The 25,021-nt window shown below is 33.1% G+C and overlaps 1 protein-coding gene across 6 annotated transcripts in view; it reads left to right on the plus strand.

Annotated features, from left to right (window-relative positions):
- Positions 1–25,021, plus strand: part of LOC135846045 (RNA-binding protein Musashi homolog 2-like) — a 211,567-nt gene that overhangs the window by 99,874 nt on the left and 86,672 nt on the right. For 5 of the 6 annotated variants that reach the window (XM_065365011.1, XM_065365013.1, XM_065365008.1 and 2 more), the window contains one exon: positions 12,875–12,974. The gene's annotated coding sequence lies outside the window, so the exon portion shown is untranslated. Of the gene's footprint in view, positions 1–12,874; positions 12,975–21,860; positions 21,895–25,021 lie in introns of those variants that run through there. The other variant, XM_065365014.1, reaches the window with a different exon arrangement.

Genomic DNA, 25,021 nt, shown 5'->3' on the forward strand with positions numbered 1-25,021 from the left:
AAGTACCCTTTACGATTCTTTAATTTGAACATGGCTGATGCCTTTGTATCAATTTACAGGCGCAGGAAATCGTTAGCTTTTCTCCTCATATACGAGTACGTGCGCAATGTGTATTCGTGAAAATGGTCAGATTGCGAATTTCATAAATTGACCTAGAAATTCATTCGCGAATATACGCGAATGAAATACTTACCTACGAGTTTTTTTTTATATAAATACAAATCGATATATCTCATCTTTTTATTTATACGTTTGTACCGATTCGATTCGAGCAAAAAATACGTATAAGTTATGATCGGAAAGTGGTAAACTATAAAACATATAATTTCATTTTTGAATAAGTCAAACCGTAATGTGTAAAAATAGAGGGAAAAAATGATGAAAAATATTATACTCGTCGGAGACGTCGTCGTACTGTGTATAAGTATAAGAAAAGTCGACCTGAATAACGTACCAAATACGGATAAGGTATGCAGGAAAAAGGAAACGAAAAGGGTGTTTGGAAAATTAAACGGCACCCGTATCAGTTATACTCGTTCAAATTCTGTAACGTTTCCAACAACTATTAAAATTCCAGGTCAACGAATTTTCCTAGTTTTGTATCGTATTTCAAATCTACTCTCGTGTATGTATATTTCATAAAGTTAAATCGATACTTGTACAGTTGTACGGTTATATAATCTATTGCGTAAATTTCCGTACCATTCGGGATTTAAAACTTGCCTTCGTCGTTGTAGTATGTAGATGTACCATGCTATAGTTCTTCCACCTACGTATACGTATTTTGATGTGGGAAATTCAAAAACGTCCCAAGCTGCTTCGTGTTTTCGCTGAAATAAATTCTTTAATTATTAATTTGGCGTAGTATAGTATGTGAGATGGATATGCATATTGTTAGTACCTATTATAGCTTTCCTATACTTATAGGTACGTATTTCATTAATACGAGTGAAATAACGACGTGCAACGATGTGACAAAACGAGACAATTCGAACCGGTGTTGTAGAATTTTCAGCTCAAATAGCTAAAAATCCATTTGTCAAAATGTCCTTCTACGATTCTTCTCCAGTATCTGGCGAAAAGATTTTCATAATTTCTGACCTTCGAGTAAGATAAATTACAGCTGTAAGAAAATCATTTGCCGAATTTGTTAAAGATTAATTATCTTTCGAGGTACCTACCTAAAACCTTAATGTATTTGTCATCTGTTACAAACAAATTTTCTCGCTGAAGAATTTCCGCCAAAATCGAAATAGTTGCTGTGTTCGAATATCTGAGTATGAATGTTTCGCATTTGTCAAAAATTAATCATTTGTACGTTGCTGGACTAGTTTTGGAAATGAGGAGGTGGATAGCAAAACGCAATAACTCCATTTTTGGTTTTTTTGGGAAATTAGGAAAAATTGTCAGGAGGGGAAGGGTGGGGGGGTCGAGTTCCGAAATTGGTGTCAAATGAAAGAGGAAGGTGCCACAAATAAAATTTCCACTCAATTTCAAAATTTCGGTCACCTGGGTAAGCACAGTGAGGGAAAGAAAAAAAAGTTATTGCGTTTTGAACGCAAATTTTTTTTTTGGTGTTTTTCTGCAAAAAACGTATTTTTTATTTGAAAAAATTGACAAATTATAGGAAAAAACGTATGTTTAATCGAGAATTTTCGATAAAAAACAATTAAAAAACTGGAATGCGAAATTCAAACAATTCCTGTGTGTGATATGGCATTCAGAGAGTGGCAACGAAAGCACAATTTTTTTAAGTAACTCCTACCCAACGATTTTCAGTACCCACCCGATGAAAAAAAACCGTGTTACCACATCTGCGCAACTGAAATGTATAAAAAGTAGTGGAGTTATTGCGTTTTGCAAACAAAATCTCATTTGTATGTTCTTCAGTTTTTTTATTTTTCTGATTTTTTGAACAAACTTTCAATTTTCAAACTTTTTTTCACTTTATGGGCTTTTTAAAAAAATTTCAAGTGTGTTTCGAACAAAATTCATGACTTTTAATGACTTTCAGACCACCCTACAAAAATTCATGACTTTCATGACCGTTAGACTTCTTCTTCTTCCTTGCTTGCCTGTATCTGGACATTGCGACTACAAAATCCTAGCAACCAGTTCTCTCCAACTATCTTCATCCTCGGCTTTTCTTGTGCATTCTCCCAGTGATATTTTGGCAGTTTTCTTGATTAAGTCTGTGTATTGGTGGGTGATTTTCCCCTTCCCCTCTTGCCTTCTAAGTGGCATTGGACTGCCAGTTTTTCCAGGTTGTCCTGTCTCACAATGTGTCCAAAGTAGCGTAATATTTGTCTCCTGATGAATGTGCTTAGCCTTTCCTTTACACGCAGTTGTTGAAGTATTGATGCATTTGTTCTTTTCTGGACCCATGATATCCTTAGCATGTGTCTGTAGCAGTACATTTCAAATGTGTCGATTTTATCTTGATCTGCCTTGCGTACTGTCCAGCAGTCTGACGCATACAGGAAGATGGAGAAGACATATACACTGGCTTGTTGAATTCTTTTGCCTTTTCAATCACTTGATGTACACTTAGAATTTGTTCTCTTGTGCCCATCGACCTTCTATCTCCTCATCTGGACAGCGATTCCAAGGGTACATTTTGATGCAAACCTCCCAAATCGAGCTTGTAACCTTCCACATGCAATCATGATCATACACGTGGTAAGTGGGGTAAGGTATGAGACTAGGGTGGCCCTTATTTATACTTGGTGGGAAAAAAAAATTTGAATTTTTTTCGGGACACCCCCTAGTTTGGTGCCACTCCATGAGAAAATAACGCATAAAAAATTTCAACTCCATCGATGCATATTTACCCGTGCCGCACACCACTTTTTGTAATGATAGCGTCACGCGCGCGAGCTCAGTACTATTCCACTACAGACCCGTGTCAAACGAAACGTACATTAACGCGCCTCAACTTCAACTTGTTTTTTCAATCTTAAACGTTCGGGTTTGTCCTAACTAGAGGATGTTCGAAGTCATGCTGCTTGGGGTGAGGTGTTCATGTCATTTTGCCGACAATATTTGTAATTCTTGAGACAAAACTCAAGATTTTAACCCAATTGATGGGTATAAAATGTTAAAAAAGGGAGTGATACTGTTTGGAAAAAAAATACAATACTAATTCGATTTTTTTTTATTTTATGTATTATTTTATATAATTTTTCAATTTAAACGACCCAAGCGAACTGAAAACAAACGTTTTGGAAAATTTATAATTCAAAAAATAGAACTATTTACTTCAAAACAATGGGTTTTTCTAATATCAGCAATTATTTTTAAAATTTAATCAATAGTTTTTTTAAATTGCAGGGCTCGTACTCATTTTTTCCAAAAAAAAAAAAAGGCCAATCCAGCATTCATTTATTAGTAACCCAAAAAACTCGAAAAAGTAACCAAAAAAGTGACAAAACATGTGCAATACATTTTAATGCACAAAAAAATCACCAAAAAAACTAGAACTTTTCACTTTTAATCAAAATGTCAAAATGAAATTCAATAATTTTAGCAAAAAGCGGGACTCTTTGGCAATTAGGTACATGCCAAGGAAGTACTTTTTGGCAATTTTGGATTAAAAATTGAAAATTTCGCGATTTTTGAGAATAATAATGCGACTTTTGAATATTTCAGCAAAAAAAATGGCTTGTTTGTTAGTTAGGGATTTTTGGCAAAAAACTACACATTAGAACAATTTATTGGAAAAGAGTGGGAGCTTTTTGATGCAAAAAACAACACAATTCTTATTAGCAGATTTTGGCAAAAAAAGAAAATTCTACATAAATTTGGTAAAATGTGAGCTTTTTTGCCATTTTGATAGAAAACGAGACTGCGACAATAATTTCAGGAAAAAGCAGGACTTCATAGCAATTCTCAGCTCAAAAGCGAAACTTTTTATGTAGCAAGATTTTTTTCATGGTAAATTAACAGAATGGACTTCAAGCCTTTTTAGGAATAATGGACAAAAAGTAATGGTACTATTTGGCAATTTTTGGCAGCAAACTGATCTCTATAGTGGGGAAAACCAAACACTGATCTTCAAGGACATATCTCTCTTCCCTCCTATGCATGCATACACCCAATAAAGAACTTGATAAGCTACCTGGAATCAACAACCAACTTACAACATGTAAGAAATAAAGGACCGGGGTACAAGGAGTCTCATTCCCCACGCGTTATCGTGGAGAAATCCTGAACTCGCGCGCCTGATGCTTACATTTCAAAAAGGGGCGTGCGGCACGGGTTAATATGCATGGATTGAGCTAAAAATTTGTGTACGTCATTTTCTCATAGAACAGCACCAAACTAGGGGGTGTCCCAAAAAAAATTCCAAAAATTTTTTTAAGGGCCACCCTAGTATGAGACGAGTTCGCGCAATGCGCACTGGCATTCTTTACAAGCTCAATTTGGGAGGTTTGCATCAAATATTCGCTTGATTTCTGATTGGAATAGCGGTCCAGATAAAGAATAAAAGTTTGATGCTTGTGCCTCTTCCTATCACAAAACCCGCCTGTTCTGGTGGGATCTGTGGCAGCATGTATGCTTTAATTCGCTCATGTAAGATTGCCAGTAGTACCTTGCTTGCATGTGATATCAATGATATAGTTCTATAGTTTGAGCATTCCATCTTTGAGCTTTTCTTATGCAGAGGCACATACACAGGTGTAGTCCAGTCTTTAGGCCATTTTCCCTCTTCCCAGACCTTATATATTGCAGATTCTGTGCAGCACTGTTATGCTTACCTCTTCTGCTGCTGTTATCATTTCAGCCACAATTCCACCCGCTCCTGCCAATTTGCCTTTTTTCAACTTTTTAATGGCTCCTTCAACTTCCACTCGTAGTATGGCAAGTTCCAGCTCGCGATTTGGCTCTGATTTGCCTTGGTCACCCCTGTTGTGAGAGTTGTCTGCCATTAATTTTTCACAGTATTCTCGCCATCTTTCCTTCACATTCCTCCTTGTTAGTGAGCACTTTACTTTCTTAATTCTTGACTGGGGGTGATCATGCTTCAAAGGTGGGAGTAATGGTTTTGATTGTCTGGAACATGTCTTTGGTCTCATTCTTGTTCTCATGTTTTTATATTTCTGAGCATATTTTATTTATGTACTCGTTCCTGTCTGCTCTGCACTTCTTTCTGTGACCTCTTTCTGCATCTGTTCGTACTGCTTTGCCTTTGTTGTGTCTCTTAGCTCTCTCTTGAGGCTCTTTCTTGCTCGAATAACTTTCCATATGTTTCATCTGATATCCACTCTTTCCTTGTTCAGGGTGTTAACTGGCAAGGAAAACAAGGAAAATAAGAAAATAGCAAAGATTTCACTTGTGAAAGTTAGTGAAATTTACTAAAACGACATAAAATGAGACAAAAATGTTGAAAAGAGGTAAATTAGTCAAAAAATGAGTTAGATGTTCAAAAAATGAATGAAATTTCGCTCAAAATATTGTGAAATGCCTTCAAAAAACTTAAAAAAATTGTCAATTTGGTAAAAAAATTACTGAAATGCACCAAAACTCAGTAAAACATGCTGAAAATGTAATCAATAAAATATTTAAGTAGCAAACATTGATAAAAACATACTGCTGATTAGGTACCTTCATATAATATGTTCAAAATACCCCAAAACTTCTTAAATTGACCTAAAAATGATTTTAAAAAACTTTTGACTACACACAAAACATAATTGCTTAAAATACATAACAACTTTTCAAAACATTCGATCGAGAAAAAAAAATCAAATTTTCTCAGATATTTCAAACAAATTCTACCAAGTATGAGCTGTTGAGTACGCTCAAATGATTTTCAAAAGAATTCAGACTATTATCACGTTCTTTCGACCACTTGCAGACTTTCATAATTTTATAACTTTTATAAAATATTTCTAGGTTACTTTGACACGATTTTGAACCATCAGCTACCAAACTCAATATTACTTCATCTTCTCTCACTGATTTTAATAAATTATGATCATTTTTGGGCATCCCACTGTCTGCTCTCTCAAATCGCAACATTTTTGAAAAAATGTTGATCTTCCATCATCCACGAGTAGGTACAAAATGGAATTTTTCGTTTAAGAAAACAAACAAATTACACGATTTCGTCTGATTATTGAAAGAATTCTAAATATTACTGAAACACACATTTATAAAATTTCAATCTGGTAGTGTCTGGAGTTCTGTTAATAAAAAAGGATGTGGTTATATCGGTCAGTACCATACCACATCCTGGATGATTTGCGAAGGGTGTAAGAGGAAGCGCCATGCTAACTATTAATAGATATTAATAATAATGAGTTATTTTTGTACATATCTTGGTATTATACGGAGACGGCGGCCGAGGCTAGAAATGGGTTTTCTATTCAACCAGCAAATGAATTTCTATCAATTTTTTGCAAAATGTTTCTCGAATATAAGGCAAAATTCAGCTTCTAAAAATCATATTTATTGAAATTTTCAAGGGTATTCGCCATTAACAGCTATTTCCATTTTCGACTAATATCTCGATTTTTTTTTCAACAATTGTCTGATGGTCCTAGACGAGTAAAAAAATTCAATGGATCATTCAACAACACGTGCTATTCTATAAAATTCGCTCGAGCTCGCAACAATGCACTTTTTTTCGGTGCCATAAACATCCTCCTACGGTTTTTTTTCTCTCTTCGAGAAAACTAAATTACACGATACCTCATAAAAACAAGTAAAAAAAATTCGTAGTGACATTAAGGGTATTCTCAAAAGCATCCAAGCCTTTTCAAAGGCTAAAAGTCTTTCATTTTTCTTACATGTAATTTAACCGAGACTCTTTTTTTCCTCGTTATTGTAATAATTCTCGAGTAAATTTTCGCACATAATGGTAAAGTAATTTTGCGTAAAACAAAATCTTTTAGATGTCACTTAAACTAAACGTTAATCTGTTATTCAGGGTTAAAATTAAATCCACACCTATCTGCGAATTAGGTTAAGAAAACGTCAGCTGCCAAGGCAGTGGTCGTTAACGTCTTTAGTAATTTTTCTCTTAAAACAGTACCGTCCAAATTGTACCAATTATAACGACATTTTCGTTCAGAAATCCGCGGAGCAAGGAGGGATGAGCGGCGAGTAAAGAGTTATAATGCGAAAATGACGAAGGCATAAGTATACACATAGTCGAGATGACGAAACATGCGTTGTATTCATTTGTCATTGATTTAAAAATTAAATTTCTAAATTCACGATTAATTTATTTGATAATTTGAAATAAATACGAGTACATATTTCGCTACTCTCTCGTTTTCTGCCTCGTGTAGTCGTTTAACGCAATTGTCTAAAAATCTAGCCAAATGATCATTCGCTTAATTAAATCGCCGCGTAATTTTCCTAACACCGTTTAAATCAAGTAGAATTTTTTAATTCTTGGCGCAGATATGGCTGATCCTTTGTAGAGACTACATCCACGTGTAATTCATTAAGTTTTTTTTTTACATTATGATATCAAAACGAAAAGGAGAAATTTTCTCACTGGAAGTAATACGTTGAAAATTATACGCAAGAGAATAGGTACTTTATAACTACAGCTGCGCAAAAAGCTGTAAAATCGAGCCGATTTAATTAAAAACAAAAACCAAAACAAAGTGAGATGCAAAGAGCGCGAAAAAAATTCAAATTTTCATCTCACGTTTTATACCTAAGCCAATAAACGAATGTTAATTTCGGGTAAAAAATTGAAAAACAATGAGTTTGAACTATAATGAAAAATTACAAACGTACAATAGTATACGACAGAGTAACGAAAAATGGAAATAGTTCGAAGATAATGAATTAACAAAATGACCCTATAATCTGGCTTCGTGCTTTTGTGTACATTTTATTCGTAATTGCGATTGTTTTTCAGTCGACTTTTTTGTTTGGTCGTATTTCGGAGCTTGTTTACGAGAAGATTATGTCGTCGAAATTAACGTTTTCCATTGTTTCTGCGCATTGCGTTGAAAAAAAAGAGGAACACGTAATGCTCGATTGTTTTAACAAGGTATATACCTAGTTTTAAAAGAGACTTTTTGTTATTACGCTAAAATTGCTCTTCGAGTACACGATTCTCGTAACGACCAACATTGTTGGTGTACATTTTTGTAACAAAATTTAATCCAGAATCAGAAACAAGAGCGGAGGAAATTTTTCGACGATTTTTTTTCCATCATACGCAGGCACATTAGTGGAAATAAAAAATCCAAAAAAAAATATTCCATCGATGATCATGATTCTGCCAACTGGGGCGTGAAAAAATTCAAAACGAATTCGTTAGACTTTCGAGGTTTAAATTAAATCAAACTATACAAAGTTTCATTTGAATTTTTAGCCGTAATAAATTTTTACTTAATGAACAACACGACGACGGAAGTATGATGAAACTTGAGATAAAGAAGGCAAAAAAAAATAGGAATATAAAAAACTTATCAAGGTGTATACTATACACAATGCTTTGCTCAGCGTTGTGATTCACTTTTCCACATCGTGTTTTCATTATAAACTTTTCGTTCGTGGAAAATTCTATAAAAACGTGTTTGTTACATTTAGGAAAAATAAGGGTAAAATTAATTAATAGGGTATTCAAGTCGGAATATTTTAGTATTTCTTCGCGTACTTATAGCTGAAAATTCATTGAGGAAAAAAAATACGAGATGTCTCGTTTTGAAAAAAAGGAAAAGAAACTCGACTCTATGGGTATTGATTTCTTCGAATAGTAGATTATTTCGATTTTCTTCCTTGATGAATGATGAAATAAAAAATAAATAAATAAAGACGCCGAACGATAAAAAAAAACAGTCGAAAAATAAATTACAGCTTTTTATTTATTTATTATTTTTTTAATGAAAAACAATTTTTTTTTTCGCAAACAAGATACAAAAGCGGAGGCTTGTCTTTCAACGCACGACACTCTTTTATAGTATACGTACTTTGGAAGAATTCTTTCTCTTTTGTACATAAGTATAAGAAGGATCTTGAAAAATGAGATCGTGACTAGGGACATATTCAAGATAATCAAGTTCGTAGGATGATTCATTAAGGGTAAAAAATAAAAATAAGTTCGCGAGTAGGAGTACAACAGAAGTAGGTATCTCGTTGAAACGAGAATATTTTCGTTTTTACCTTTTGGTAGAAATTATTTTTTTCAATGGTTTTGAGAGATGAAATTGAGAGTTTTGGGAAAGTATCACACGATGGGAGAAAATTAATTTCGAATGATTCGAGAATAATTTCAACAAATTGAATGTATGTCCAATGTCAGAAATGTTCCTAAAAAAAATCCCAACTAATTGCAGCTTAATACGAATGAGATAGAAATAAACATAAAAAATTCGACCGAAACCCCAGAACTGCACTATGACAGTTTCGCCCCTTTGCATTCTTTGATTTTTTGAATTCCAAAAAAATCGAGTAAAAGGTCGTTTTTGACTAATTCGAGGTCCTCAATTCCAAATCTGGTGTCCGATTTGAGCGCTTGCCTCTCTTTCATGGAAAACCGGCGCTTATCTCGGAATAAAAAAAGCCAGCATCAATTTTGACGTCATTTTTGAATTCAGCGACCTTGAAATTAGTCAGAAAACGTTTTAAAAAATGCAAAATTTGACAACTTTTTTCTAGCTCATTTTTGAGTCTAGAAAATGGCAAATTTTCAGCAGAATTGGTACATTTCATTGTCATTTTTCAACCAAATTGACAATTTTTTAAAGGCTTTTTTAAATGCATTTTACAACGTTTCGAGCAAAATTTCGTACAATTTTTGAACATTTTGCTCATTTTTTTTTGATTAATTTACCTACCTATTTTTACATTTTGTAGTATAGATACCTATTTATTTTGCTACTTAGATAGGATCCTGCTAGGTTAAGAAAATGGATACTAGAGTTTGTTGTAGGTCTCGTCTGTGAATAATTTGAAGTTTGAATACGTTGAAGACGAGCCTATCAACTTATGATTTTCCTCTGATATAACTAGATGTATGTTTTGTGCGTTCTTCGCATTTTTGATACTTTTTGATTTACCTTTATTTTCTTGATGTATGTTGTAATGTCGTAATATCTTGATATTATAATGATTTGAAATGAATTGACTTTTACTTCATTGAATTACCGATTCGGGGATAGTGTGATATATTTCTCTCTTCGGTATGAACCCTGATATGGCTGCCTAAAGCCGAAGCACAGAGGTGCTGGTGTTCGAAATGTGTTGAGAAATAACAAATCCCCTTTTAGGTTAGATATGCTATGATTATATAGCGACTAAAAATACCTATTTGTAAATATGAATTAGTCTCATTACAGACTTTAGTTTAGATTAATTTCCTCGATATGGTTTGATTATAAATCGCAAGTAGGTTTTACCTACCTTCTAAATTTGATGAAATATCTCGATTATGAGATGACTTGAACCCCTTCTTGGAACTACCAGCGAAATATAATGAATCATACGTTGTATGAAAATACTTTGAAATAAATTTACTCACGAGCTATGCTCGTACCTTCTTGGTTATTTTACAAAATCATTTTTATTATGTGTGAAGAAGATTTTTTTATTTTAGATGATTTCTGATATACATAGTTAGTAATGTGGTTTCTAGGAGGTTTTAATTTCCTATGTAACGATCCTATTTACCCATAGTCTCATTCCTATCTCATCTACCCATCTTCTTCCTATTTGAATTTTCCACTCCTACGAAACTGTCATTCCTTGTCCCAAAAATTCTCAATTTTATTTAACCCTAGTTACCACAATTTTTGTTTCATTTTTTGTTATTTTGAGCAAATTTCACCAACTTTTACAACATTTTATTTATTAATTTAACATTATTATTTTTCTGAAATTCTCACAACTTTTCGTGGTATGTTGACCAAATTTAACCAATCTTTCAAATGTTTCATTCATTTTTTCATAGATGTAACAATCTTTCAAGAATTTCCAGCAATTTAAAACGTATAGCTCCTTCAATCACTTTTTTTTTAGAATTTTTAATCAATTCAACATTTATTGGAATTCTAAAGACGTTTTATTCTATGTGAGCAAATTTTATCAATTTTTGTAACATTTTCCTTACTTTTCATTCAATCTTAACATTTTTTTTGAATATTTTTATTTTAAAATTTAAAAAAAAATATTTGAATATTTTTGACTCTTTTTATATTTTTATCAAATTTCTCTGATTTTTGTTACATTTTACTGCTTCTGACTGATTAATATACGCTTCTTTCCTGGGTATTTAAACTTTTTGCAATATTTTGAGATGATTTAATCAATTTTTGTCTCATTTCAATCATTTTTTGATCAATTTGATAAATTCTTTTATAAGAAAATTATTGGATTTGATCACATTTGATCAAAGTCAAACGTTCATCTGGTCAGGTCAGACTAAATTAGATCCAGAAAATGTCCAGATCTGATCAAACATGGTCATATTACTGATCGGATGACACTTCATCTTTGCCACTGGTTTTTTCAAAAATTTTGAATATTATTTTTTCGTATCATATTCCACGATATTTCACTCAGATTTAAATGAATATGGTGGCAGGTGGCTCATTAAAATTCATCTGATTTTCAATAGATTATTTTTTGATGAATTCTGCTCATTTTTTCTGTGCTTTTTTTAAAAATGATTTTCAAATCAATTCCATTTGTTTTTTCCAAATTTTATTTTGAAAGCTTTTTTGAGATGTTTATAGCATTTTTCAGAAATTTTTGTGACATTTTCATAAGTTGTCTAATGGATTTAACAGGGGGGTTTTCATCTTAGAATTTTAGATTTTTTTTCTTCAAATTTTCATTCAGTTTGAAAAAGTTTTCTTCGTGCTCATTTATGCCCTCCTTTCCTCACTTCTCCTTTTCTGAAAAAATGGAAATCAAGCCCCCCCCCCCTAAAAAAAATATGAGCCATTGCTGAATTTTTAAAACTTGTGATAGGATTAGGGGTGAAATAAAAAATTATTCTCTTTCAAGTATTGTTCAATCCAAACTCCACCACTTCAGTATTCAAATCAAACCGCAGATCGTTATTTTCTCATAATTATCTGTAAGCTACAAGATGAGTAAAAAGGAACAAGGGTGAACGAACTCGAGTAATAAAGAAGGAAATCTAGTCGGACACCTTTAGAGAAAGGATGGACTTTGATATAGAAAGAGGAGCGAGTAGATGAGAAGAAATAGCGAAGTAGTATGCGACAATTGAATACAAAAAGACGACGAGAACGAGCTTAACGTTAATTAACTTTTATAAAAGGTAAATCCGTAGAAAATTCTTAATTACAAAGTCTGTTCTAAATCCTTCATTTCATAGACATTTGGGTGTTTTGGTCGATGAGGGTTTATCTCGAGAAAAGTACTTTATATACTACGAAGACGTTCGCTTACGTTATAGGTGCACTTTTAGTATAGCTTAATCGATATTTCGCTTAATGAAATTAGTAAAATGTGTAGCGTATAAGAAAACACCGATGTTGACTGATAAAGCGCGAAAAATACGCGTATATTTTTACGATAAGGTGACGTTTTGATGTGTGCGGTGTACATTTGGCATATATTTTATCTCGGGCTGATGGTGTTGCGCGGTAACAATATGTGCTACTTTTTACGGCTACCTCGTTGAGAAAGAGATGCGAGACACCCAAACCCGAAGCAAATGAGTAAATTAAAAAGACAATGTATATTTATTTTACCAGACGAGTAGGTTGTCATAATATTTTGGCTATGCACGTCGATTAAAACGGTTTTAAAATATTTGCTAGGTGTTGGTGTTGGCGAATGCCAACAAAGCTTTTTCGACGTGTTAAGTTTTACGAGTGTATTCTTGGACGACTAATGGCTAAAATGTACGTTTTTTCCCCTTTTTCTTTTACAGATCGAGATTGAAATTCGCTCAAAGTGTCCGTCAAACTGTTTCCACAGGCTGCAACAACCGCCACAGGCGGTCCGACCGCCATACGTTTGCCACCGGCCAGGTAATACAATTTCACGTATTTGATACTCGCTATACTTTTAAAACCGTTTACTATACGTATACTTATTGGAAGGCCACGACAGTTGTAAATCTTTTATAACGTATTCAAATCAGCTTTTAATTGGTAATTAGCTCGAGCAAAGTGTTTCTCAATGTCCGCCAACAATTTAATGTCAACGTTTCTGCTGATCCCGAGTGTTCGGTCACTGCCATTTATCACTGATCCGTTTTAAATGCTCGATTTATCATTGATCTCTGCGGTATTCAGGTGATTTCCTCCGTTTAACGTTTCTTTAACTGTAATGTTACTGGAGCATAATAATCGTATATTGGATTGAAGTAAAAAATTAGAACGATTTTTAAAAATTGAAAAAAATTGAAGGGCAATTGGGTCATCTTGGGAATTGTCGAGAAATTCTTTGAAATGAGTTTTTGAATTTTCATGATGAAAATTAGACGTAGAAATCATGAGAGAGACTCTTATGATCTGTGAACTGGGAACATTAAAAATCTAGATCACAATGTGAATTTAAAAAAAAAAAAAAAAATGAAAAATCATTTACCTATCCCAGCTGATATGTGCAAAATTAGAAAACATTTTGGTTTGAAATCTAAGGGTGTATGTCATATTGACCTTTGGAATATTGCAAAATTGAATTAAAAAAAAAACAACTTACGTCCTTGAACGAAAAAAAAACAAAAAAAATGTTGACAGCTTTTCTAGTGTGAGGAGAGGGGGGAGGGGTAAACAGATAGCTATAATTGCAAGCTTTGACTTCAACCAAATTTTATTCTGAAGCTTCCCTTCTCCTATTCTATATTCTTAGCACCATCGTTCCAAAATTTGAATAGATTTTTTTTTTATTTATTTATTTTATTTTTCATTTTAAGAGCCATTTACAGCAACTTGAGCTAGGGGCTCTATGTTAAAACTGAGAAAAAAGGTCGAAAATATTTTCATAAATTTTAATTTAGGTAGCCAAAAAAACAGGTATCGATAAACTTTTCTCTCAATTTAGAAAATCGAGAAATGTCAAATAATTTTACCCTTCTGGAAACTTGCTATGAGGAATTTTACAATTTTCAATTCAAAATGACATTTTTTTGTCTTATGCTTATTTTTTTAGAATTTCATTGCTCCAAATTACTGTTATTTTTTTTTATGGCTGAAAATGAAACTCTTTGATCCTAAAATTTGAAAATTCTTGTCAAGTGAAGATCGAAGAATATTAGCTTTATTTTTGTGGGAGAGTCATCTGAAGAGGAAGTTTTAAATCTTTCGATGCAAAAAAAAAATACTCCAATAAGGTGAATTTTTGCCATTTTTAAAAATTTTGATGTCCATAAACATTATTTTCAGTTCAAGATCTGAATTATTCTTTTAGGTTCGATGTATATTATATTGTACTTTTTGGTTTTAAACAAGTCAATGAGATGGTAAAATTTCAGTTCTAAAAACTGAAGTACTCACTTTTAAAATGTTTACAGAATTTAAACCCCCCTCCTCTTATGTTGCTAGGATGATTTTCTTGACATTATGTCAGACTTTCAAAAAATGAGCAACTTGAGTTACATCGAAGTGGACTTTAAGATTGATTTTTAAACTTGGAAAATGATCAATTATTTGCTCAAATTTTATTTAATCGTCATTTTTCAAGTGAGGAAGTGGTGGAATGAACATTCACCCTCTTTATTTTCTGAAATCACAGCGAGAAATTTCCAAAAAATCGATCAAAAATGTCCTCGCATTTTTTTAGAGCTTTCAAAACTTTTCAGCTTTTTTTGAACAAATCAAATTTTCATCACTTTTTTGAAGAAATTGCCAACCCTCTCCACCCCCTCCTCATCCACCAACATGTTCAAATCGCAATGGAAGATTTTAGTAGGATTTTTCAAGACTTTCAGCAAGATATTTTTTCATTCAGAAATATACTTTGCATTTTTACATTTGAATTTTTATAACTTTTTTGCAATTTAAAATTTTGAACGCCAAAAAAATACCCATGTTTGGAAGAGAAGGTAGAGATGAGTATCTTGGTTCGTAAATTTATGAATTTTTTGTCCCTCTTGCTGTTTGAAAATTTCTGAAGTTTCAAATTATCTTCATCCCTGCAATTTTAAAGAAATAACAATTTTTCAAAAAGTTGCGAATTTCATCTTTTTGATTAAATTATACTGTCCCTCCTAATAAACATCTTTGCCCAGTTTCACTTCAAAAATTTCGAAAAACTATTACGAATAATTCTTCAATTATTTACAAACCTCAAATTATCGAATCCATTAAAAATTTCATTTTGAAAATCAACTTGTTTTTTTGTAACCTCTTCCTTTGATAAAAAATTTCCAAATTTATAAATCGAAATCACTCTCATAGATGTCGAAAGGGTTAACTGTACGTAAAATATAGGCAACTCGAGAAACTGACAACAAATCGATGGAGTACGTATTGTGTGGTGTATTACAAGTACTCCAGCTCTATATACGTTCCGGTACTGGGGTTGTTGACCTAATATTAATTGTCGGTGCCCTAGCATTCGGTGTATAGTATTTGACGTGCCGAAAGTTTGAGAAGTTCTTCATTTTGTTTCTCGTTCTGTCTTCTGTTCGTGTCGTTGATGGGAGCGGTGTGAGGCGACTTACTCGAGACTCGACATTCACTGTTCACTTGTTCGGTTCGTTTTCGCGTTGAAATTGCTGCGAAAGTTTTTCGGTTTGTTTGAAAATTTCATAGTAGAACGGTTTATGGTACTATATGAGTACAAGGCGCGGTATACTCGTATTTGTACTGAGAAAATACGTTAAAATAAATAAAAAATTTACATTTTCATTCGAGTTACGGCGTAGTACGAGGTACAGCGAAGGCAAAACTAATTGAAACCGATAAGTTATAAATTTATAGTCGAGTTACCCAAAGCAGCGATTCATTTTACCAAATTATCATCCTTCTGTATAGGCGTTTCGAAAATAAGGGCTAAAAGTTATATACGACACGGTTTCTCTCTCTCTATGTGTTGTGTAGTCTTTGGAAACTCGATCGAGTTTTCGCGAATTCGAAATGCGGTTCAGGAGGTAAATACCAAACTCGCGAAATATTTCCTCAACTCGATGCATTCCACAGAAGCGTGTTGGTCTGGTCTCTGTATGCTGCTGTGGTGTGTTTCTGTTTACACATACCGTGCAAGTTTACCCCTTTAATCAAAACATTTTTACTAATATGCAATCCGATCGTTAAACAATCGCAAATCTGCGAACAAGTACGCAATTATAAAGCCTTCCCTGTCTTCACGTTGCCAGCAAAAGTAAGCTTGGCTGTATAGTTTCTCAGTCTTATACAGCATTTTTATCGCGTATACAAATATAATTAAGATAAACTATAATGGTTTTGGCGCCGGACCGGACCCCTCTTTTGAGCAGTGCTTGAATTAGTCTATGATCAAAATTTACCGCATATTTGATGAAAGGGTAGGAATTTGCACCCGAAATGATTACATTGTTGAAAATTTGTCTAGCTCATTTGTAACTATCTGACGTCTTCACGTGCTTACAATTTTTTTACAATATTATCGAACCTCGAACGGGTTATCCATCTACATGCAGTTTTTTTTCTTCATCGTGTGTAATTTTTACGATCGTTATATTCAAGTACGTAATGTCGGTATTAACCTAAATTGAAATTTTATTATCGATATGAAAAACACGCGCGGTCTTATACAATCTGTGTTTTTTAATTTTACAATTTTATTTTAAGAAATGCCGATTCGATGCTGATCGCACGTTCGCTTCTTTAGCTCTTTATGGTCGTCCTGAACAACAAAAAAATGATAGCGGTAAACCACATGGCTGCATTAAAAATTCGACTCGATATATTTACGTACACGTAGGTAGATGTACGTGTGTTTACCTTCGATGTTTATACGGATCGATTTGAATTACGCTGTTTCATCTTATATACCTACGTATTATGGTCGGTTATTTGTTACGTGTATGTGTATTTTGGTGACCAGTGGTAAGATTTTTCTTTTACGGAGTGTGTGCATAATAAATTGAAACACATTCGACGATGGTGCGAAGTCTATTTTTGATTTGTTTGGTAAAAAAAAAAAAGTATGTTGGCGGGATACAATCGTATCAAATTGTACACTATTGACAATATAAATTCGAACAAGTCGATCGATACTCAAAATTGAGAAATTGAAAAAGAACAGGTACCCTTTTTCAAAATTAAAAGTCAGATAGAATACCTACCTACCTTACATAATTTTAGGAACTCATCAGTGTCACAAAAATGAGAGTTATTAAAATTTTGGGCGAACCATATCCCCATAAAAAAACAAAAAACATAATTATTCATGTGAAAACTTCCAACAATTCACAAAAAAATAATAATTCATTAAAAATTACTAAAAATTACTTGTAATCAAAAATTACCCTAATTTACCTAAAATTACTAGTAATTTACCCAAAATTACCAATAATTTATCAAAATTTTTAGTAATTTTTTACTCAAAAATACCAGTAATTCACCCAAAAACTACCAGTAACTTACCAATAATTTAGTTTATTCAAAAATACCCGTAATTTACCCAGAATTACCTGTAACTTACCCAGAATTACCCGTAACCTACCCAGAATTACCTGTAACTTACCCAGAATTACCCGTAATTCATTCCAAAAATTACTGGTTACCCGCGTAACTCTGACGAGATTGTCAGTGGCCTCGACAAAAGTATCGACATGATTTTACATGATTGTTGATTGAAAAAAGTCAGAACATTATCCACAAAGGGGTTAAGCTAACTATGTTTAAGATGATTGATTAAAAATTGACACTATTTTCAAAAACTATGGTGAAAATGCTGATGGTCGTCATTGCTGTCCACATTTGTATCTACAGTCATGTGCAAGATATCGATATATGTATTGTAGATACCTTTGTAGACCCATGATCAATATTGAAATTCAGGTCGTCTTGTCGATCCAAAGTTTATGTCAACTATAAGATCGACAAAAGCATCTACAAAATTTTGATCTTGTATAGTTACTTTTGTCAGTTTAATAATTGTCATCAACTTTGGTATCAGTGAGACGACCTGAATATTGATATCAATTATAGGGTCTATAAAAGTATCTACAAAATGTCGTAATTGAGTAGGTACTTCTGTAGATCTTGTAATTGACATCAACCATCTGGTTAGTATTGATGAGAAAGTTTGATGTCAATTACAAGATCTACATATAAAATATTTTTAGAAATTTTCGAAGTGTTGCCAACTTATTTGTCGATGTCTGAGTCGACAATACAATAAGAAAAATTTTCCAAGTCCAGAATAAGATGGACTGAATATTCTTTCAACGCCTCTCCATTCATCAGCGGCAATGGTCTGGTGGTTAGAGAACGTGATAGAAGTGAGTGACAACCTAGATTTGATCCCTACCCAGGGCAAATTTTTTTCTTTCAAAAAAATTTTTTAGGGTGAAATATTTTTGAGAATAATTTTACTTGAATCAAAAAAACAGTTTTGGGCACATTTTGCACATTTTTAATCAATGACACCAAAAAATGAAGGGAGACAACAGTCGATTTTGATATCAACTTCTCACTTGTCATTTATCGACATTAGTGTCAACAATAATGTCATGTTGACAAGTGACGGATTAGAGATCTTGTCTTTTCCATCGACTTTGGCATCGCTTGTGCTACGCGGGTATCCACCAAAAATTACTGGTAATTCACCACAAATAATTAGTATTTTACCAAAAATTACTGGTAATTTACCAACAATTACTGGTAATTTACCAAAAATTACTGGTAATTTACCAAAAATTACAGGTAATTTACTAAAAATTACAGGTAATTTACCAAAAATTACTAGTAATTTACCTAGAATTACCAGTAATTTACCAGAAATTACCAGTAATTTACCAGAAATTACCAGTAATTTACCAGAAATTACCAGTAATTTACCAGAAATTACCAGTAATTTACCAGAAATTACCAGTAATTTACCCCAAATTACCAGTAATTCGCCAGAAATTACCACTCATTTACCTTCTCCTTTCCAAAAACTAGACAGCTAAGCAAAGCTTAGCTGCAAAGTGTGCGTAGCTAACTGCCTTTTCTACAGCTATAACCGCTATTACATAGTATCTAAGTAGTGCATGCCTCTAATTTTTCAGAATTCTCATTATCTTCATATATATTACATACAATAATTATTCATATCATTTTCAAGTTCACATTATCTACAACTTATAGAACTTTTAATCAATTTTTGGAATTCTCAGTCTCTCTAATTTTTTAGAATTTCCATTGTCTTCAAATTTATAAAATTTCAAACCAATTTTCAGAATTTGCCTTTGATTCTAAAATTATTAAATCATATAAAATACATATGTTAAGAATTCGCATTGCCTTTAAATTACACGAAAAAATATATGTAATTTTCACAAAAAATTTTGACTACATATTTAGCACAATAACCAGATCCCATAAAAAAATACATAATATAAGTATGATAAATTTGTTTTGAAAATCAGCAATTTTCAACTGTTCAGTTACAATAATAATTTTTACTGTAATCTTATAGTAAAAATCATCATTTTAATAAATTTTGCTATAACATTAGTAAAAATCATTTTGTTTTAATAGGTAATTTTTACTGAAGCATGATAATAAAAATTACATAAACCAAGTTGTGTAAGAATTACTCATTTTAAAGTAATTTTTATATCATAAAAAGTAAAAATTACTCATCTTAAGGTAATTTTTACTGTACTTACGGTGCTATAGGTATAGTAAAAAGTATTTGAATAAATGAAATGAAAATTCATTTAGCAAAATGATATCATCATATTTCATAACTTTGTTTTTATAAATCAAAATGAGGGGGCTACAGGGTTCAAAATTTGTTTTTTTTGCACCAGCATCATGTAGTCACTCCACAGCATTCACCTATTCAATATTTCCAACGAAAACTCCGTCACGTATACCTACCTACCTGATGGGGATTCGAACCTGGGACCCTACAATTCCTACTCCTACCTACATGCCCTATCCATTCGACTACGAGTTCACATGGTGGGTTAGGGCATTAAAAGAATATATTTGTTGGGTAAACGCCCCACCAAACCACTCCCACTTGGAATATACAGCTAACAGATGAGGGGTGTAACAGGGTACAATGAGACAGCTGTTTTGAAAAGCGGTGATGGAATAGACTGGGGGTATAGCAGGGTACAATGAGCGGCAGGTGTTCTACAAGTCCCCTTTTCCCTTTTTTAGGATTTAATGCATTAAAATAATGAACTAAAATTGCAATTACTCAGCAATTACCCATCCGAATTGAATGAAAAATAATCTATTCCCTCCGCCTTAATGATTCTCAAATGGTGTCCAATAGGTACAAAAAACGGTTGGATAGTTTAAGAGAACATTCATGTATAATGAAATTTCATTTCTCAAAGCGAAACCAATAGTGTGCTACGCACACTAAAAAGAAACGATCTTTGAGTGATTTTTTGGCTAAAAATATACATTTTTCAATTTTTTGTAGGTAACTCGAACAATTTTTTTTCCAGAATTTCTAAACACATTATTCGAAAAAATTTTCTGAATATTTATTATGCACATTTTTATTGAAAATATTAAAAAATGCTTGAAAGATGTCATCTTTTTTCAAATATTTGGGTAAAATTTTCTCTAAAACTGAGCATTGAGTTGATTTGAGCGAATAACATATCCATATATGATTCAAAATTTTCTTTGGGAGGAGGGGGGATTTACCTTAATTTTTCACCTGCATTCAATTTTGGTAGAATTTGAAAATCAGCCAATCACGAGGACATTCTGTATACATCATTCGTGCAATTTTCTTTTTTCTGCATGTATTCTGCCTTTTTTCCAACATTTACGTACCTACTTAATTAATATTCTATTCAAATTGGTTCTAAAACAGCTCTCCTCACACATGACACATTTTCTCAGACATTTTCCAACAATTCGCACCCTTCATGAAAATTGTCTCGGTATGAAAAATTATTCGCTCAAAAATACGCTTTTCTTTCTCTTCAAAATTTTTTACTCTCATGAAAAAAATGAGTAGGTACCCTAAAAAGAACATTTTTTACGCTCGCGTCAAAAAAATGCGAAAAAAAACAGAGTATGGTATACGTGGAATGAAAAATCCGGGCGAATAAATTAAATAAAAACGTTCATCATCTAATTGGGAATCTGAATCCATTTATTTTACGCGACGTGCACGCGAGAAAAAAAAGCCAACGTTAGGTGAATGGATTTTCCCCTCAAACTAATGATTTTGCGGTTTGAATTTTCTACATACTATACGCGAATATACGTACGGTGAAAATAATATTTTCGTCGTGTACATTACGGTAAGCATAAGGTAAATATCGATTATGTAGTGAAAAAAAAACACACCGAATAGCATCGAATTTCACGCCGAATCGACTTCGAAGGTATTTATTTTTCATTTTTCGCATTCGAGCAACGAGTTTTTTTTGTAAAAAAGCAGGCGTTGAAAGAAAAAAATTTTTTGCGAGTAATTAACAATTGATTGGAGTAGTTGCGCATGAGTATTTTTATTTGTATTCGAATGGAAAGTTGGGCCGCGGAATTGCAAACTTTACACTACATTCGTAAACTTTAGTACCAATAATTGCGTTATTTTGTGTTTACATTTTATCGCAATCGTTACGCAAGGTTAAGAACAATTTGAAGAATTGTTAGTTTTACGTACAATTTACCATAGTTTTAGTCCGAGTGCGTCGTTAGGTAGAGTTTGGTGGTTGTGCCTTTGCCTGCCTTGCTCGTCTATATACCGTTTTATATATATAAATTATAGTGAACTGAAAATGCTGCGCGTACTACGACGACTACGAAAGGCAATCGTGCCACAATGATGGTAAGTGTTGACACTTTTAAATTCCTAAAGGGTATGATTACATTTGAAAAGTGTCGTAAAAATGGGTCCGCGTTCGAGCCACGCATTAAGTGGTTTAGAAAGTCAACTCGTTCGCCGCCAAGTAGGCAGAAAGTTGATGAAAAGTTTTGCAAAAGATTAGCGTCGAGTTTCGTCTTTTTTTCTCTCTCTCTCTCTCTTCCTCTTCCCCTGCTCTTGCTGCGTGGAAAAAAACGAGGTGAAAAATGGGTCAGTTTTTTAGGCTCGGACGGGTATTAATTAAAATTTTCGTATTTTCGACTAATTTTCTCTTATTAATTATGAAATTAAATCCGCGTAAATAGCGCAGCGGCAGTTTTGTTGATTGAAAAATATTTCTCGTTTTTTTTGTTTTCGTGAATTCTCAATCTTTCGAGAAAAATTCTTTCTCAGTTCGAGTTTTATAAGTTATTATTTTGTTTTTTGTTTCTTGATTTATGCTTCGTAAGTTAATTTATATCGTAGCGACTGATCTCGACGAATTTTTTTCCACTGGTGTTCGATGAAATGATGCTGAAATATTAGAAAAGTTGTCTCGGATTAAGTGAAGGGGGAATGGGAGAGGTTGAAAAAATAAAATAATAACTTTATGTCTAAAAATGTAGACTCGGGCGCGATAATTTCAACAAATTTCTAAAATTTTTGCACGTCGAACTGAAATAAACTTTCTAGATGAGGTCTCAACCGTCGAAGGGTAATTTTTTTTGAAATTTAAAGAAGGGAATAGACATTTTTGTAACATCTAAATCGTTTATATTTGGAGGTAAACGTGTTGAAAACCGAGTAAAATTGTAATCGGTGCGTTTTCCACAGATTTTGAGGGCATCATTTTATTGATCTAAGCAATCGAGACTTCTTTTGAAAGAGTTCGTGGTTTTAACATCAAGGAAATACCCTCCTCCTCCCGCCCAAAAATCAAGAACGATTAAAAAAAGGTAGCTCTTTAGAAAGCAGGCGGGCCTGACTGTAATTGATGCCATTTTGAATTTTGAATATTGTAAAATAAGCCTTCCAGCTTAATAGCCTCCAGTGCTATAAGAAGACTTATAAAGGGAATAATTATCATCTTGATAGGGTGTAAATGTTTAGAGAATACACTTTACGACGATACGTTTTCTGCGAATGACAGCTTTTAAAATTTTCCAAGTTATACCTCCGGTGTAAAGTAAAAACTTGCAAATTCTGCATTTGCAGCACATGAAGGAGAGAGGAGAGGATCCATCAAACATCTGTCATTTTTTTGGTTGATGAAAATACACGCGGTGACGTAAGAAAGAGAGGGAGAGGGGAAGAGTCTTCTCCTCAGGCATGCGAATTTTGAGTAGCACAGTAATTTCGAAGTAAGAATAATTCCTGCATAATGATTTTTTTGAAATTTTGAGAATTTTGAAGCTTTAAGCTCTTGTTATTGGAGAAAGAAAAGGGGCAGTTGAATAAGCAGCAGGGCAATTCCACGTCAATTCGACCAAGAAGTGATAAGAGAGTCGGTGATTTTTTTGAATTTTTTTCCTACAGAAAGACTTTTGGAAGGGATGACCAATGGCGCAGATCGCAGCCCTCTAGCCCTTTTTCAAAGTCTGCTAGGGGGTGTCAAAGTTTTCAGTGAACTTGAAATATCATCCATTTCAGCAGTAAATTACTCGATAACCGCGATACCTGCCAAAATGGAACTTTTTGCAATAGTTAGGGGTTTTGAAAGGCTTTCTGGTGATGTCATAAAAATCAGTGTTGCCACTTTTCTTCGTACGAAAAATTAGCTCGAAAAGTTTCAAAACGTAGTTTTTACATTGTTTCGACTCTCAAAAATTTTGAACAAAATATATTTTGTAAAGTCGATTTTAAAAAATTAAAAGTTTGCAAAAAAATGCGATTTTTTGATTTAAAACATGAAAAAAAGTTTTGATTGATGAAGTTGACCCCTATTTTTACGTATTCGTTGAAAAAATTGAAAAAACCCTTTCACTCGATGAAATGAACTCATCACAAAAAAATTCAAAAAATAAATGATTTTTAATTTTTTTGCTATGAGTATAATTTTTATCAACTTTTTCGGGAAATACGTCTGAAAAAGGTCAAAATAAGACAACTGAATAAATTTAAACTTTTTTTGATGTTTGGAATTGAAAATTTGATTTTTTTGTGATGAGGTTCATTTCATTGAGTGATAGGGGGTTTTCAACGGATCTGTAAAAATAGGGGTCGATTGGGTCAACTTCACCAATCAAAACTTTTTATTTTCATGTTTTAAATAAAAAAATCACCTTTTTTTGCAAACTTTCAATTTTTTAAAATCGACTTTACGAAATAATTCCATTCCAATTTTTTAATATGTTGTTCAGCATGAAAAGTCGTCCATAATATATTTTTTTCAGAATTTTTGAGATTCGGAACGATATGAAAACTACGTTTTGAAACTTTTCGAGCTAATTTTTCGTACCAAAAAAAGTGGCAACACTGATTTTTATGATATCACCAAAAATTCTTTCAAAACCTCTAACTATTGAAAAAAGTTCCATTTTGGTAGGTATCGCGGTTATCGAGTAATCCACTGCTGAAATTGATGATATTCTAAGTTCACTGAAAACTTTGACACCCCCTAGCAGCCTTTGAAAAGAGCTAGAGGGCTGCGATTTGCGCCATTGGTTATCCCTTCAAAAGATTTTTCCATTGGAAAAATTTCAAAAAAATCGCCAATCCCCCCCCCTATTATTTCCTGGTCCAATTGACGTGGAATGACCCAGCAAAAAGCCCCACCTTTTCATTACTTTTTCGAGGCAATTTCGCAAGCTTAGCTTTTTCAAACCATGTTTCGTGAAATTTCAAAAAAAGTTGAAAAACACATCACCCTGAATGTTCATCCATGCAAACTGAAAACTTATTCTAACACGTCTGTAAAAATGACCTCAAAAGAGAGACTTCCTCTTTCAACATCGTTTCCTCGAGCACCGAGTTACTCCGCAGACTACAGTACTGCATGCGAACAATTATGAGAACTTTTTTGCTACTTTGTGAAAAGTTGATTCCATTCTATAGGGAAAAAATTGCGACACGACTAGATGCATTTGAACATATCCTGTACAGCGTGAAGATA

This window comes from Planococcus citri, chromosome 4 (genome assembly GCF_950023065.1).
Source record: "Planococcus citri chromosome 4, ihPlaCitr1.1, whole genome shotgun sequence".
In the NCBI taxonomy this organism is placed as follows: domain Eukaryota; kingdom Metazoa; phylum Arthropoda; class Insecta; order Hemiptera; family Pseudococcidae; genus Planococcus; species Planococcus citri.